We start from the raw sequence: 16,879 nt of genomic DNA on the forward strand, positions 1-16,879 counted from the left end.
AGACAGACCTTCAAGAGACGTGGGTTTTCTTCTTCACATTACCACTTGCTTGCTTTAAGGGTTTAGGGAAAGATCAGTGATTAAAGAGACGTTGAGGAGCAGACACTCTTTTGTGCCATCTTTGCCATGGAAAGAGCTGGGAGGACAGGCCTCTTTAACCACTGATCTTATTTCCCTTGAGAACCAGGTTCTGGCTTAGAGAGCAATCAAACTAAGAAGATAAGGAATGCCAGCAAAAGAGAATAAAACCATCATTTAGGAAACCTAAATGATTGTTTAGGGAACCTAAACCTACATCCAGCCTCCAGCCCGGGATATGAAGAACTCTTGGGCACACAGACCAGGTGTCACCAACCTGCACTCATTAAGAAATAGCAATTGCTTTGGTTAAGGAGCTGCAGGGGAAGGACACAGCAGTGCTGCTCTGCCAGGGAGCAGTGACCTCCCAGCAGCAAAACACAGCAAAGAGCTGCTGCTCTCATGGTGTCAGCTCAGTGCTCTGCAAAGCCTTAATAGCCAGCACAGCAAACAAAGGTAGCAAAAAAAACCTGACTACACAATCCAAAAGCCAGGAAGACAAACCAGTTCCCATTTCTCAGCTACTCACCTCTAGTCACTAAACAAAACCCTCAGTGCCAAGTCATATTTTCCAGCTCTATCAACATGTTTCCTAGCTAGCCCAAACCAAATATGTTATCTTTTTCCATTCCCCCACTCCTGAATTCCCACTCCACACCTCATCAGCCCTGGTGCTCATTAGAGCAGACTGAAGGTCACTACATCTGTGCAAAACAGCAAGGGTGGACAGACAGACATGACAGGAACTATTGCGAAACCTGCAGGTCCCAAACAACTGCCCCATCTGATGCTGACTGCTTCTTTAGGCACTTTCTTCAGAGGAAGTGCAGGGTATTTATCTTCCCATGAAGTCTACTAAAAAGAAATGAGGAGCTCAAAAAAAAAAACCACCACCTCAACAGTGGTGGTTGGGGACAACAGAGACAGTGTATTTTGTTCGCAGGCCTTTCATTAAACAACACCCTCCCCCCAGTAATGAGTTTTAATTGTTTGTAAAAGTTCCTTTTCACTCAGTCATTTTATGGCATCCTTGGCAGGGACAGCCCATAATTCTTTACAGCATGTGTGTATGTCTGCTCTTCGAAACAGACATAATTAAAGCAAGGCTTGTGGTTAAGGCTCTAGCATTTCGTTCAGTGCGCCAGAAGGAAAGGAGGGCATCAAAATCTTGAAGTAAGAGTATTCCTATTAGCATGGCAGATCAAGACACCAGGGAAAAAAATGAAACGAGATTAAGCCACTCATTTTGCAAAGTACTTACCTTAATCTTCTTAGGACCACCCTAGAAAATGTACGTCACCCTTGAGTACTGATTCAGACTCTGACCCTAACACCCTTCCACCTATTCAGATTTGCATTTTCATCCCCTCCTCCATCCAAGAATATTAAATACTGATACTATGAATTCATCCCAGGAGGTATATACTACAGTATTTTAGAGGCAGATAAACAGAGTAATTAGAGTAGATTTCCCAGTGATTACACTGGAAAAGAACTAGACACTGCTTCTGGGACTTGTACCTGAAGCTCTTTGCAATACATCACGCTTTATAGAAAGAGGAAGAGTGTGGCTTTTACCTGAATCCCCCTGACACCACTGCAGTGCACTGAAACAAGTGCATTGCACCTTCTGCGCTAGTCAGTTTCGTGTTTGGACTCTGGTCTTGCAAAGCCACAATGGAAACTTCATAATGCAAAAAGAAGGTTGGAGGCTGTAGGACCTTGGCCCAGCTCCTGAAGTCCCTTCTGCTGTCTTGGCTTGGCTGCCTAGGAGACTTCTGGAGAAAAGCATCAGGACCATAGACTAATATTCTCAGGAAACATTTGAGTAGGAGGCCTGGCAAGTAAATTTTCACTCTCCCTGTGATTCACAAGGAAACCAGACAAGGAATGTCTCCATCATCATACAAAGAAGTTTTGTGGCATCTTCAGTGGTGACATATTTCTTTACTCACTGTCAGCTACCAGAAGAGCCTCAGTACAGAACAAGAGTGACTTCTAGTGCAGTCCTGGGATATGGCAAGGGTTATTGCTTGGCATTATCCCTGCATGTGCTCAACTTCATTAGTCTGTGATGCCTAATGCAAATCAGATTTGGTTTGAACTGTAAAGTACATGTAAAAGCGATGGGAATCAGTGACAGCAGAAGACTGGTCCCATTCCAGCTGATGGACATGGAAACTGGGGCATCCAAGGTAATGTCGTGAGGAGACAGCACACGCACAGTTGCTTGTGGCAGCAGTAAACTGAATTTTTTCACTTAAGAGCCAAGTCTGCCTCTGCAGAAAGCACTATTTTCAACAGAAACCACAGCCTGGGTTTCCTCCCTTACCAGTTTAATAGCTGAGAGTGCTGCCCTCTTCCTTCCCCATAACCACCCTTCAGACCCGCACTGGCACCACAGTCAGAAGCCAAAGGCAGCCAAGCACGTCCTGCTCACTCTGTGAGCAGAGGCTGTCCTCCAAGCCAGGTAAACCGCAGCCCCACGGGGAGGAAGAGCAGCTGGACCGAGCTGACCTGCATCCAGGAGGTCACGTTGCACCCAGGAAGGCCAGCTACACTGGGCTGTGGAAGCAGGTAGAAGCAGCAGGACTTCCTGTAATTCCCTGTGCTAGTGAAGATACGTGTTTTCAGAAATAACAATGAGAATTAATAAACAAAGAAACCATTTCTGGCTCAGGAAGCCTCCCAGTCACAGCTGCTGGAGGCCTGGAGGGTATCTGGATGATGTATTGCTATGTATGTGCTCTATTCTTATGCTCTCACCAGACCTCTAACCCTGCGCCATGTGAGGAATGAGACACCAAGCCAGGCAAACCTATAATCTGATCTAGCAGAGCCATTCTTATATTCTCAAACAGAAAATACCTGCTTTCTCCTATTATTGGCTCACACTAATTTTGCTTTGCCATTTTTGAGCCTGATTAGTTGAGTTCACACAGCCTTTGCAAGTTGGTGCTTTAATCTAGCTGTGCCCAAGCAGTAACCTGCAGAGCCCTCATCTATATCCCACCACTGGCACCCGGACACCAGTGTCACCAACTCCCAGGGGAGCCACAGAACACCAAGCATGGCTCTTCCTGGCTGCGTGGAGCCACTGCTCCCTGTCCAGCAGCTGGGACACACGTAAGCCTTTCCACATCAGTGGAGTTAACTCATCAGGAAGGTTTAGTCACTGTGTGACCACGCAGGCCTTGTAGCATGAGAAGTTTCACACTGGATCCTGCTTCTACCTCTTGAGCAATGGTGACCTGGGGGAAAGTTACACAGATGATGGCAGTCTGGTTGGTTAAAACTTACAGAATCATAGTCCTGGCATCCCCAGCACCAGCTTTCAGTCCCGCTCTCTGCATGCTTAGTGTTACACTGCCTGCAGCTAACAGCAGATAAAAACAAACTCAGAATGTTTCTACTCAAAGTGTTCCATATAAAACAACACGTATAGAGGAACAGAAGATGGCAAAACTGGAAGATTAGAGGAAAAAATAAACTGATTAATATAGCTCCTGCTTGGTGTTGCCTTTGTATGACCATGATGTCAGCTGAAGACTGCTGGCAAGCAAAACCAAGAGGGATGCGTCTCGACCAAATAGCAGAGTACGTAAGTTAACCATAACTGTACATGGCTGACCTGTTGTACCAGATCAAGTTCTTCCCTGTGTGTAGCAGCCTTTAAGAATCACAGTCCATTACATTACCTAGGAGGCACAGTGCCAGACATCTTTCTTGGGGCTTTGCTTTCAAGAAACTGAGCCCCCAGAAGAAGTGGATTGAAAAGAAATGTCATGTTCGGTCACTGTAGGTCTGCAGGTAAAATCCAGGGTGTCAACAGGGATGTTTTCATCATTTCAGCAAGCCAGGATTTCATACGGAGATTATCACATCGTGCTGTTCTAGGGGATCAAATGCAGCCAGACAGAATCTCTCTCCAATTATTTAACAGAGAAAGACTGCTCCGAGGGCAAGGCACAACAGAAGCTTACTCTAGGTGCTCTGAGTTGTCCCAGCCAGCAATCTCTCCCCACACTGGTCTGAAGTAACTTGGGTACCCGAAGGCAAGTGATGGGGAAGTGCGATCAAGTTCTGATTCCCAATAGCATTCAAAGCATGGCAACAATTTGTTATGTTTGTAGACAGAAATTAGGAAAGTAGGGAAAAAAACAAAGCACTCAGTCTTCAGCATGCTGGTCTCTCCAGTCTCAAGTATAGTGTCACTCAGCTGATTCAAACCATAGGTACTCCATAATACAAATACACCTTGACATATCTTCTCCCTTCATTGAAACATTCTTTGAATAACATTTGGTTTGAGTGTGGGGAAGAGACTTTTTGAAGGATTAGTTTAGGAATATTTCACCAAAGCAGGGAAGCAAACAGACCTCGTGAACATATTCACAGGAAAGGGTTATTCCAGATGAGCTTTAAGTTTCAAATTTCTCAAGATGTTTCATTTTAACTTTTTTCAAGGGAAAAGTTCCAAGTTAAGAGCCTAAAGTGGCTTTATTTAAAACAATGTTTCTTTCTTCTACAGATTTTTTTTTCCAACCTCAGCTGTTGAAGCTGAATTGAAACAAGAAAATTTTCATGTCCTCAACAGATCCAAAAACACACTTTTCTCTTTTTATTGGAGGTGTGATTTCTACCCCCTCAGATTCCACATGGAAAAAGAATTACACCTCGTTTTTTCATTCCTATTAAAAAAATTCTTCCCCACCCAGACAGTAAAGGGAAAAAACTGTTTGTACTAGATGTTTGTACCTCTGTCTCCCAGAAAAAAAAAAAACAAAGTGTGCCTCCTGCTTTCTAATCCAAGTGCCTAAACTGCATGACTTAGCCTGAGAGCAATGGGGTGAGTTCAACCTGGGGAGCAGAGCAGGTTTAGAGATTTAAGACAATGGCTTAGTAAGCTGATTTGGTTTAGAGAAATCCCAGAGCATTCCCCAACAGCCTTCTTGAGCTCCCTGCTCCCAGGAAGTCTCCAGCAATCATCACTAGATAGACTTAAAGCTTTTACTGCAATGGTAGTGAGCAGCAGCATCACATCCCACACCCAACATAAATACTTGCTGTATGTTCCAGGCCATTGCCAAGGCCATGACTCAGTTCTTCCTGCATCTTTAATTCTCAGGCAAAGTTACATTTCTGATCTGTACATAGTGTTCAGCTTCATCTCTTGCAATACATGGACTTTAGCACAGAGGCAATTCTCATTCCCACTGGAAGGGGTGAATCTTCCTTTATTCCTTGCAAAAGGAAAAACTCCGTCAAGGCAGGCGCTCCAGTCCAGCCTTCTTTTCACACAGCAGGAGGGGACAAAACACCTCAAGAACTGCCTGTCACGAAGGCCACGTCTCTGCAGACACAGGGCTTATTTCTAGCTCTGCCACAGATACAGTGTGAACTTGGGCAGATTCTTGAGCCCTGACTCCAACTAATGCTGAACAAAGCTGTAAAATAAAATATTACTTCATGGACAAGAAAGAGTCAGAACATGCTGAAGTTCTCTCTCAGTCCCAAACAAAACAAACATCTTGAGACTGTTGTTTAATTCTGAATTTCTAAAACAAAGGTTGCTAAACTTTAGCACCAGCCAAGCTTGTCAATGGTTCATCATTAAGTAAAGGAGAAGAGGCCATCTCTCGTCATGGCCAAGATTCAGCTCAGCTAACCACATGCATTAGCTCCACTCCTAGTTTGCTCAAGCTCTTCACATGATTGAGAGACAGACAACATTGTAAAGCAGTTCAAGTGCTGATATAGCTGAGTCACCCCTTTTTTGTAACCTGAACACCCTGGAGACTGCTAGGCATGGCCATAAAGAAAATAACTACCACCAACTTGGGGGCTGAGGCCAACTTTTTATCCATCGCTTTTTGGAAGGCCACATTAACCAGATTAAGTTGACAGGACTTGGCTCGTTGCTGTGCTTTATTGAAGACCTGAAAGTGAGCAGAAGTACAAGGATGTTTAAGTTTTCCATAAATAGCCCAGAACCCCAGCCAGAGCCAGCATAGCTAAAGTTTCCATGGAAAGCTTTAGCCTGAGGGAGGGGAGCAGGGCGGATGCAGCAGTATCAGTCACTCAGTGACCAACTCCTGCCTGGCATTGCCCCCTCAAAGCATGAGCCAGCTCCCATCACTCCCAACAGCCTTCAACATCATTAGCCCAGCTGAAATGGCCCAATTCATATTTGAGCAGTACTTATTGTAGCTAGCAGATTCAGTCCCAGGCATCTCTTTGAGGACTAAACATTCCTAATGGGATTTGGTCAGTTAGAAGTCCATCCATTTCACTAGATATTCAAATATCAATTCAAAGCACAGGACAAATATCCTTCCATTACATCTAGGAAAATTAACGAGCAAAATCATCCCCATTTCACAGATGAGAAACAGAAGAAAAGAACTGATGTAAAGAATGCTCATCTCTCTATATGATGGAAGTGGCTATCAAGGCCCATAGCTTCATGATTAATGTTACTACAACATTTTTCCACCACTTCACACCAGCAGGAAAACAATTTCTTCCTTTCCAGGCTCTGCTAATATCATTAGGTCACAACAGCTTCAAGTATTGCCTGGTGCTCGCATCCAGGTCCTTCAAACACTGTGCCAGTAAAGACACCATTGCCTTCCTTTTCTCTGCACAGTGAGCTCAAATAGTTACAGGGAGAAGCAAATATCTGACCTGACGGTCCCTGTTTCCTGAGGCTGAGCTTCCATCCTGTGGAAGATTAGGGTTCACGCCAGAACCGTGTTCTGACACGGACCCTCAGGCAAGAACCAGCTCCATGATCCAGGCCCAGAAGAAAGGGTCAGCTACGAAGTCGGATCTTCAGGCCTGGTGTCTCCAGGCTGTGGCTTTCCACATGTGCTGCCTCCACCCTGGATCTTCATCCTGCTGCCTCAAATCTCAGCAGTACATACAGCAGCCACTTCATCCCCTTCACTTCCTCAGGGAAAACAGATGTAACCGACTTGCTGACTGCATGCTATACAGCCTCACTTCTGAAGGCTGGTTTTGTGCAGACTCAGGAGGCACTCACCTCGGACCTGAGGTATCAGTGAGAAACGTGGATTTTAACCACTCACAGCAGTAGCACAAGCAGTACAATCTGGTTGAGTATGATTTTTCTAGTGTCTAATAGTCCAGATGAATGACTGAGTCCTGTTTTGGCATCAACACATACAAATCTTAAAGTCAAACCATTTTAGTGTCACCCACCACGTGTCTTAAGGTGCTTAAAATAGGCCCTATTATAACAGCCCCCTGCTATACATAGCTAAAGATCCAGAGGAAATATGTCTGGCTTTTTATTAAATATAGATCCGATGAAGGATTAGCACAGTCCCACTGAAAACTAGGAGAGCTGAGAAAGCTTCTCAAAGCACCTACTTAAATTGATCCTGCTTCTTGTCAAGTTGTAACATATTCCTAGAGCCAAAGCAGAAAAAAGTTACCCCTTGATATCTCCTCAGTGTTGGTGATAGCAACTAGCAGCAGTAACAGATGAAAACAGAAGTTACCAGAGTAACTTGAATGCCTGCTGACTGCACACAGGTATTTCTTGCCTCAGGTCAACCATCTGTTTTTTCAGAGCCTCTTTCTGCATTATACCTTTTACCACCTTTACACACTGCAGTCTGCAGGACTGATGGAAAAGATCTTGGAGTAAAGGTGGTATCTGGTGTGAGTGAGGGTGAAAGTATTTTGGCTGGGAATTAGTAGGATGTGTTCGTGGGAGTTATGAATCACTAAACACATCCACTCCCCAGCAGTTCCCCACCTTGCAGAGAACAAACAGTTGGCACTCAGCAGCAGTAACAGTGGTGAAGCATTTGGCAGAAGTGCTCCTGGAGCAAATGTCGAGGCTTGAGCTGAATGCCAGCCAGAGCTTCTCCTCAAAGCAACCCTGATGGACTACCACCAGGAACAAAATGACGTTTCCTGAAACTACTGCAAGGAAGACAAAACATTCGCTCAGCCCCTGCTCTAAGCAGGCACAGCATTCAGAAGGACCAGGCCTTCTCTCCTTTCCAAATAAAATACCCAATATAGGTCTGCTCAAGGGTCTCGAGGAATAAATTCAGCAGTAGCTGTGCTTAAGAGTTCTCAGGCGTTACAAAACCAGAGTGCAAACTGAGTTACAGCAGTACCAGGATTTATTCCTCCCCAGCATCATGGGCTACCCTAGCAGCACATGCCATCAGCATAAGATTGACCATGACCTTCCCAAGCACAGTGGTGTATGGTATGTCCTGATCTCACTTCCCCGCTAGGGGATGCATATGCAGTGTGTTCCCCATACAGCCTAGATTTTAAATGCCAGAAAGCTCTCAGCAGGGCCATCTGATCAGCCTGAACTTCAGCCTGTGTAACTTTCTTTCTTATGTACAGCTTGAGGATGACAATATTTTCATCAGCTTCTGAGCAATACCCAACATCAGTGACTGTTAGAATTTGTACAGGGAATAATATTCAACAATACTCGGCACAGTGCTGTCAACTTTCGCAATACCTAACGTTTATTCAAGACCCTTCTCCTGCAATCATATTATTTTATGAAAAAATTTAACTTTGCAGCTATAGGCCTTAGGAACTAACAAGCCCTAAAAATTTAAAGAGAATATGTAGAAAAAAATGTTTCAATTTTTCAGTCTGGGAGGTTCTGACTTAGTTTCAAAACCACTAGGCACTAAGACTTAAGACTTTGGTTAGAAAAGTATCAAAAGCAGTATAAAGGTTAAAATATCAGAAGTCAGCTTTAATTGCTCCCAAAGGGAAACTTTAGGAAGACTGTGAAGAATATGAGTTCCTTATTAATAGAGGAAATTATCCTGTTAAACATCAATAACTAGGTAAGGCAGATTCTGAAGCACTGAAACCGAGCAGTTTAGAATCAGAAATGATGTGATAAGTACTACTTAACGCAACTTGAAATGTAGTCAGTCCTCAAAGTCAACTATAGACAAGTCATTATGTGCAATGTTCTCACTTGCCTTTGGAAGGAAATCTGGATCCACTGCCCTAAAAAGCAGCAAGATTTCTGCAAAAACAAGAATTCACATACTAAGTTCCATTCTACTGAGCCACTGGCAAAAGGACTGATCTTCCGATCTTCCATGCCTAAATTAATATTTCCCCTGCCATGCCCTCTTACGATCCAGCACATGTGGGAAGCCAGAGTCACGTTCAAAACCAGAACCCATAGATTTATCGGCAGACATTACAGCTCCTGTCACCATGAGATTAACTGGGAACTAATCCCTGCCATTCTTTACCCCTGCAAGGCTCTCTTGTACAGAATGAAAGGAGGCTGACCAGCTTTTACCACCAAAAAGCCCGGTCAAGGAATGGAGAATGGTACATGTCTCCTGAAGCCTCCTGAAGCATGGAACTAACTACAAACTATTGAGGTAATCTAATCTTCCTTCCTGGTATTCTAACAAAGCAAGTACAGAAGCAATCACAGATATAACCCAAGCACAGGGTGCTCCTGTGACTGGCACTACTCTTAGCCAAAACATTACTGATGCAAGTGTGCTGAGCAACCACAAATCTTTTCTTGTATGCATTCATGGGTGGACAGTTGCTAGAGGAAACATTCCTCTACACGTATTCAGGTGGAAAGAGCAACAAGAAATACATGTCATAAGACCAGGAAAGAACAAACAGGAGTACAAGTACTTAGATTATTCACAGCTTTTATTTTTGGGTACACTTGCTGCTTCCATGCGTAGTTGAGCTGCTACGGCCAGAAGAAAGATCTCATAGGAAAAGAATCAATACTCACCAGTACTTCTCTTTTCCCCAAGTCCCAAAGAAAAGGTTTCCTTGTATAAAGTATAAATACAGAAGTATTTTTAAAATGTTAAAGTATGTGTACAAAAAGTTAGAATACCTTTACAAGTGCTGCTGGAAGATACGGCAGATGAATCTGAATGGTTCTCTGGGGTAAAATATTTTAGTTCAGTCACCATACAAAACCTTTCCACCACTCATTTACAGTCTGCTCCTCATGACCAACAGCTTCGCTCACACAAGCTGGTGATGGTTTATTGGCCAACAATATGTACAGAAATAGCAGCATTAAAATAAAGCCCTTTGCCCTACCTGCTCCCACACTGCAGAAAGAGCTAGAAGCAAGCAAGCCTGTCAGTGAACTCATTATAGGATCGACCAAATTGCTAGGAAATGGGCCCAAAGAGACTGCCACAGTAATCAGCAACCAACTTTAGGGACAGAAGGTTTCAGAAGGCACTGGGCAGACACCTCACAGTAGATGGGTAGTTCAAGGTTACCGTTTCTCTTCAGGCCAAGGGGTGAGCTTCTGCTTACCTTCCCACCACTCCAGAAGCCAAGCAGCTGGAGCACACAGAGCCAAACAACACACTAATGGATTTTTCCACTTGCTGAAACCCAACAGTTTGAAGCTGTTAGGGCTTCAAGCCAACAGAAAGCTTCATTACCTGCCTTGGAAAACTTTGCACTGGGCTCTACAGCACAGTCCTGCTCATGTTAGGGAGGACACTTGAGGTCACAAACAAAAAACATCAGCGCACGTTTCTGTTCAACTCTGTGAGGAGGGAAACAGCAATGCTTACAGCAGACTTGTGATACAAATATCACGAGATCCCTGTCATGGTCCTACCAGGACAAAGTATTTCCCTCAGGGCAGGGTGTAGAGAATTTATCTAACATACAAGCGCCTGACCAAAGGACTGCTGCAACTCAGCAATCGCAAAACAACTCCTCGCTGTGCATCTCCAAGCTCGAGTAGCTCACACTGTAAGTGGGTTGAAGTTCTAAGTGGTAGCAGATGTTGGCAGTATGCTCTAGACCTTTGTTTCATGGATTCCCAGATAAACTGCTTTTGTACTAGTCCCTCTCTAGCAATAATAATAAAGTACCATTTATATAAGGTCTTTCATCCAACAACCCCAAATTACTCAATAAATATAACAAAACAATACTCAGATGTGTCGTTTTACATTTTGAAAGAAGCTGCATGCATCTCAAGTAATCGTCCACGTTCCTGCAAATGGTAGGTATCATAATTACCTCCAGTTGCCTGGCAGAGAAGCAGAGTTAGGGAACAGCACTGCTATGCCAGAGGCCACAGTGCACTCCCCTAACAAGAAAGGGACTAACTCAGAGTTCCTGGCTCTAAATTCTGTTCCCATTGTGGGCAGGAAGCCACCCTGCATCCAGAAATTCACATGCACTGATAGCTTCAGCATTTTATTCAGAACGCTGAACTGAACAGCAAGGGTGCATTCGCAGTGCACACAAAAAAAAAATCAACCATTTAAAATGAGTCCAATCAAAAAAACCAAAAGGTTTCACTAACACAATGTAAGGTAGCTAGAAGGGAATTTAGTTGCCCAGCAGGACATTGGAGAGAAATCCAATTGTTACCAAGTGTCTAACCTTGCTCGTACATCCCTGGAGAGCAGAACAGCAGAGCTCCCCTAAGCACACACCACAGGAGACATTGTTTGGAAGAATCGCATTGCTTGGAAGAATTGCTTGGAATTGCTTGGACCCAGACTGCACGCTGGCAGTCATTACTGGTGATGTGAACCTGCAGCACAATAAGAAGAAAGCACCTGACTGCCACCAACCCTTTGGATTCGCTCAGACAAGGAAGCAAGCAGTTTGCCATGCCCGATGTCCATGTCACCTGGCTAATAAAAGCAGAGTGCAACTGCACAAAGGTAACATCCATCTGTGAGCCAGTGGCCAGAGCACAGCACTCCCACCCAGGCTCCAGAGCTTATCTTCAGTCATGCAGCTGGCTGCTTCTTAACATGAAGCCTTCCGACAGTAGCTGGGCTCCAAGCTTTCCAGCTAGCTGGCTGCTGTATAGGTCGGTCACATTGCCACCTCAAAATGGCCTCACCCTGGAGATCCTGTTATTCAGCCTCTGAACAACCAAGTGACCCTACCCCAAGAACTTAGCCTCTCACCAGCAAAGCCACAGTAGCTGAGCAACTGTGCCCAGATTACACAGAACATAACAAGATTCAGCTAAGACACAGGAGAAAACACACAATTACCAACTGTTATAGCATGTATGAGCAGCAGCAATTTCTTCAGCTACATCTGAGCACTAACAAAGCAAAACATCGCCCATTTGTTCTTGCTGGATGGTCTGTTCCCCTTTACACTTATGCTGCTTCTACCAAAGACAGTTGGAGCTCTGTCACAGTTTACATTATGCATTTATTCACATCTGAGGCAACATAAAGAAGCAGCTGCAGAAGTCTCAGTTACCATAGCAGTCTGTGGACAACAAACTCAACTATGCACCAGTTCATAACCACAATAGTCAGAAATCATTTTTTTTTTTGCCTAAGCTTTGCCTACATATGAAGAAAATGGCATCTGATCACCACCTCTTTGTAACTGGTCAGGCAATAAAACCTGGCACTTACCTACTGCACTGTATGCTGGGGTGTAGGAAGTGAGTAGGAAGTGAGAATGCTCATATGGTCTCCTAAGACTCCTTGCCTCAAAGTATTTGATACTGCTTCTCCTGGTGATATCTTACACTCTTGCTCTGCACCTGAAACTGGAATTAGAATCGAGAACCATGGCTACTAGAAGCACTTCCTTCTCTACTTTCTACCAAACATACCTTGGAAAACTGGCCAACAACACAACCAGCTGGCAACACAGCCAGAGATGTTGCCAAGCTCTTCTCAGCTAAATTAAAATAACAGCAAATAAGGAGCACAAGTTGTATTTAGAAAGTCACAAGACTAGCATTTGGCCCTGACTGTGGGGTGAGGAAGGAGAAGGCCCATCCGAGGTGACGCCCGATTCTTTTTGGCTGAAATAAATTGAATTTCTACCAAGGGGAGCCAGGTTTCATAACCTATAATAGGGAAAGTGTTCACTGGACAGAAATCGTATGAATTCATATGAGGCTAGACTAGAGCCCGTTTTCTTCATCACGCAGAAATGTAACAGCTTTTATTTCCTTTTATGACTCAGTGTTCCCAATGGAAAGAGCACACACATCATGGGTTTGGCACTGCACACCACTCAATTTCCTACCAGCTCCATCCTGCAACGAAGCCAATACAGCCATTTTCTTAACCTCTTCAAGGAGAGGGGCCTGTGCCAGTGGCCTCCTCCAGGAGGAGTGCAAAGTAGAGATGTCAGATGAAAGCAGCTCTCGACTTGCAGTCCATGTAGCAAAACCCACCACTATATGAAAAACAAGTGAGTCCAGGAGACAGTCCGAAGAAACTAGAGAGGGAGGTCTCTTTCTGCTATGAGTCAGCATAGCTCCAAAGGAGTCAGAGGAGCTCTTCTGTCTTGCACTGGGTAAAAGTTGTCTGCTGTAATCAATTACAGCTCTTCTCCCCACTGATTCATTCCCCAGCAAGCTACCGGGCTGCAGACAAGGATGCCATAGGGAATGAAAGAAGTCAGCACGCAGGCTACAGCCAGCCTCTGCCTGAACACAGACATGATCTAGAGCCTTAAACATAATTAAACATAAGGCTGCCTTTTGTGCTTGCGTTGCAAACATGGTAATGTTATCTCTGAACTGCAAGGGTTTCTATTTTGTCCATAACATGTACCTTGGGAGGGTTACAAAACTGCAAAGGTGCTCATGGCCTAATTTAAAAAAAATAAGTCAAAGGAACAAGCTCTATCCTGGATATCAAACCTAGTGCAAGCCTTTGTTGAGTTAATAACCTTGCCAAGAAATTTCTGGGTGCATATTGTCTCGTCTTCTTTCCAATTCTGAGCTCCTTTGGCTAAATCCACCTCCTCTATCTCAGGCATGCCTTTCCACACGGGCCAGAAGAATTACAGAAAACTGAATCAAATCACATTAAGAACTGTGGGGGGGGAGAAATACTCCAGAACATAGCATTTCTGAACATGCCTTCTACCTCTCCTTTCTCTCAATCACACACTTAGGTTGGGAAGGTACCACCAAGTATCACAGCTCACATTCCCTGCCTTCATCTGCAAGAAACGTGTATGAGTTCTTAGTTAAGTGGGTCTACCTAAATAAGCAATTTACCAGGCCAAAATATTGTAACTATAATACTTCAGATGTGATGAGGACTTGAATTTCCCGTTATTCCTCCTACTGACTGATTTTGCTGCTCCAGAGCTGACCACTACCATATGCAGGACAACAATCACTGCAATGGCAAGCACTGAGATCAGTTCTTCCAAACATAACAGTAACAGGAACATACAAAAAGCCAAACACCACTAGCTTTCAAACATGCACATTGAAGGATCTCTGAGCAACATGTCACAAGTTCTATTAAACACGCTGCAGGGACAAGAAGCTAAGTTGTTTAGGGTTTGCCAACTACACGTGACATACAAGGAGAGCCCTCCAGTAGCTGGGCAGGAAGGCCTTTCTTTGAGTCAAGAGCATTTTCTTTTAACTCACCACTTCAACTGCACACCTGCTGTCCAAGAAGGCTCAATGGGAAAAACATCAATTGCCACTGTGTTGGCTATGATGTCACCGGAAAGAAAGCAGTGGTGTTGTGTGCCATTAAGGTGACAAGACTCTGGATATACCAGTATTTCTCCAACTCCACTCCCCCTGTTAATAATTTTTGGTGTCTATAGCTGGGAACTTTACTCATTTAGTGAAGTTTACATTCTGTACTAGGTGCCTAAAGTAGCACGAGATTCATAGGTAAAAGGGAGGGAGAGCAGCTTCACCTTCTCACTCTTACAAAACTGAGAAAAAGAGAAGACCTGAAACAAAGGTTAAAGATATCCATAACTTCTTCCCTCCTCCTTTTCCTCTGCTGTTTTGTATGCTTTAGGCAGTCTTTCTTACCATCCTCCAAGCAATCAGAGCCTGCACAGTTCCTTCCCACAGCTCTCTTGCCATCTGGCCAGATGCGTTGTCTAGATGTCGTGCTAGATTTGAGGTGGCTTCTTGTTCTCTCTGAAGTCAGTGGGAGATTTCCCCTGGGCTTCAGTAGGAACACGACTCCACCTTTTGTCTTGCATGCTCTGGAAGATGTATTGTTCCTACTGTCTGGTTGGGTCTCAAGATGTAGACTGCGTAGCCAACTGTTCCTATCCTCTTCCCAAAAACACCACATGAGACCTTCCAAGCAGGAATTATAAAACATTCCCTCCCAAGCCCAAATTTCTATTAAAAATGCTATTTTCTGATAACGTTTATTTTTTTTTTTTTTACCATGCTAAGTTTTATTGTGCTTGCTCCCCCAAAGAATAGTGGAATCTGGGGAAAAATGAAACCTGGCATTCTGAATGACAAAAAGGATGAAATATGGGTGCTTGAGAGCAAGTTAATTCAAACATCTGGTTCCACACTGAGCCCAGGCAAAGCACTATTGTTTATAGTCTTTGGCATTTGCTGTACCAAGGCACAAACAGTGCACCTTTTACAAATATCATAGCATAAGTAAACTTTTGTTAGAGCCATGCATGAATCATGATGCTGCCCCTTACATTCACCTTGGCTGTGTCAATGCTACGTTTATAGATATTTTGTAAAAGCTCTGAGCTACGGTTTCTTGACTTTTGTTTATAATAGCCTAGAACACTAAGAGGCTGGAGAAGATCCATGCTTCTAATGGGACACATCTTACAAAAGTCTGGGAACTCTAACCACAGGAAAAATGACAAGCCTTCAGAATGACTCACAGTCGATATTTGCAAAGATGTTGGAAGAAGTTGGTTATTAAAGACTAATCACTTTAATGCACTTTCCCCTTTTTTCATGGATTCCCATATGTTCTGCCTCACTTTCTGAAGATCTCAGCACACAATTGTGTTTCTTGTTTAGACAGGCTGAGTAACTGGGACTGGTGCTGCCTCCATTTCTTTACCATGGTGGTACCACAACTGTGCCTCCTGCAGCGCCCTTCCTACAGCCAGGTATTCTGAGTAGTAATACAGAAGGTAAGTAAATTTCAAGTAAATTGGAAATTCTCTTTAATGGCTTCTTGTTTGGACAGTAGTATTTGCAAAAGTGTTCCTCTGAAGAGTCTTGCTCTCAAAACAACAAAAATAATTATGGCTTCATCAAAAGCCCTTCAGATACCAAACTCCTGAAAACTGGACAGGTGCAAGTTAGAGTAAGAATTTTTTAAAGGGTGAAAATATTCTCAGCTTGACCAGATTCCCATATGCTTAGCATATGAGCTAGGAATGTCACAGTGGGACCACTCAACCAACATAAAAGTTTTATTTCTATAAAGAGTAAAGCAGTGAAGTTGCTTATAAGAAAAAGAGCACTGTGGTATCAATAACCTTTGGTAACTGGTATCAATAACCCTTCTATGCCCTGTTTGTTCTTTCAATTTAACTTCCCAGTGGACTAATGCAAGTATAGAAACCGATCGTCCGTTACTTCTAGTGATGAGCTAATATCGGTGACATTTAAAGCTCCACAGCCAGTATTACTACTCGTGTTCACAGCAGCTGGAAGAGAAAAAGCCATTTTACTTGCCATATCAGAGTACGCAGCCTTGTTTTGAAGCATTAATTAGTCAGATCTATTAAATTCTTCCACACTTACAGTTGTGTATTTTGATCCAAATCAACTTGCACTAAGTCAGCAGAAGACTTTAACTGGCTACAGTGGGAACTGGACAAACCCCTTAGGAGATAAACTGAACAGGAAATGATTTTTAAAGAGAGACCTCTTGCCCCCAAGGCTAGACAGTCCTAGGAAACTACAGAAACACACTGTTCTTTTTCAGCCTTCTGCTGAGGCCAAAAGATTTAAAACAAACATGTATCTAAGACAGTAAAAGAAGATACTTCCCTT

General features: G+C 43.7%; 1 long non-coding RNA gene across 1 annotated transcript in view; it reads right to left on the bottom strand.

Annotated features, from left to right (window-relative positions):
* The window catches only part of LOC118257852 (uncharacterized), a 50,372-nt gene extending 36,758 nt beyond the window's left edge, over nt 1-13,614 (bottom strand). The window contains exon 1 of the long non-coding RNA XR_007708485.1: nt 9,980-13,614. This is a non-coding gene — a long non-coding RNA (uncharacterized LOC118257852). The remainder of the gene's footprint in view (nt 1-9,979) is intronic.
* Nucleotides 13,615-16,879: the final 3,265 nt, after the last annotated feature.

This window comes from Cygnus atratus, chromosome 6 (genome assembly GCF_013377495.2).
Source record: "Cygnus atratus isolate AKBS03 ecotype Queensland, Australia chromosome 6, CAtr_DNAZoo_HiC_assembly, whole genome shotgun sequence".
Classification (NCBI taxonomy): Eukaryota; Metazoa; Chordata; class Aves; order Anseriformes; family Anatidae; genus Cygnus; species Cygnus atratus.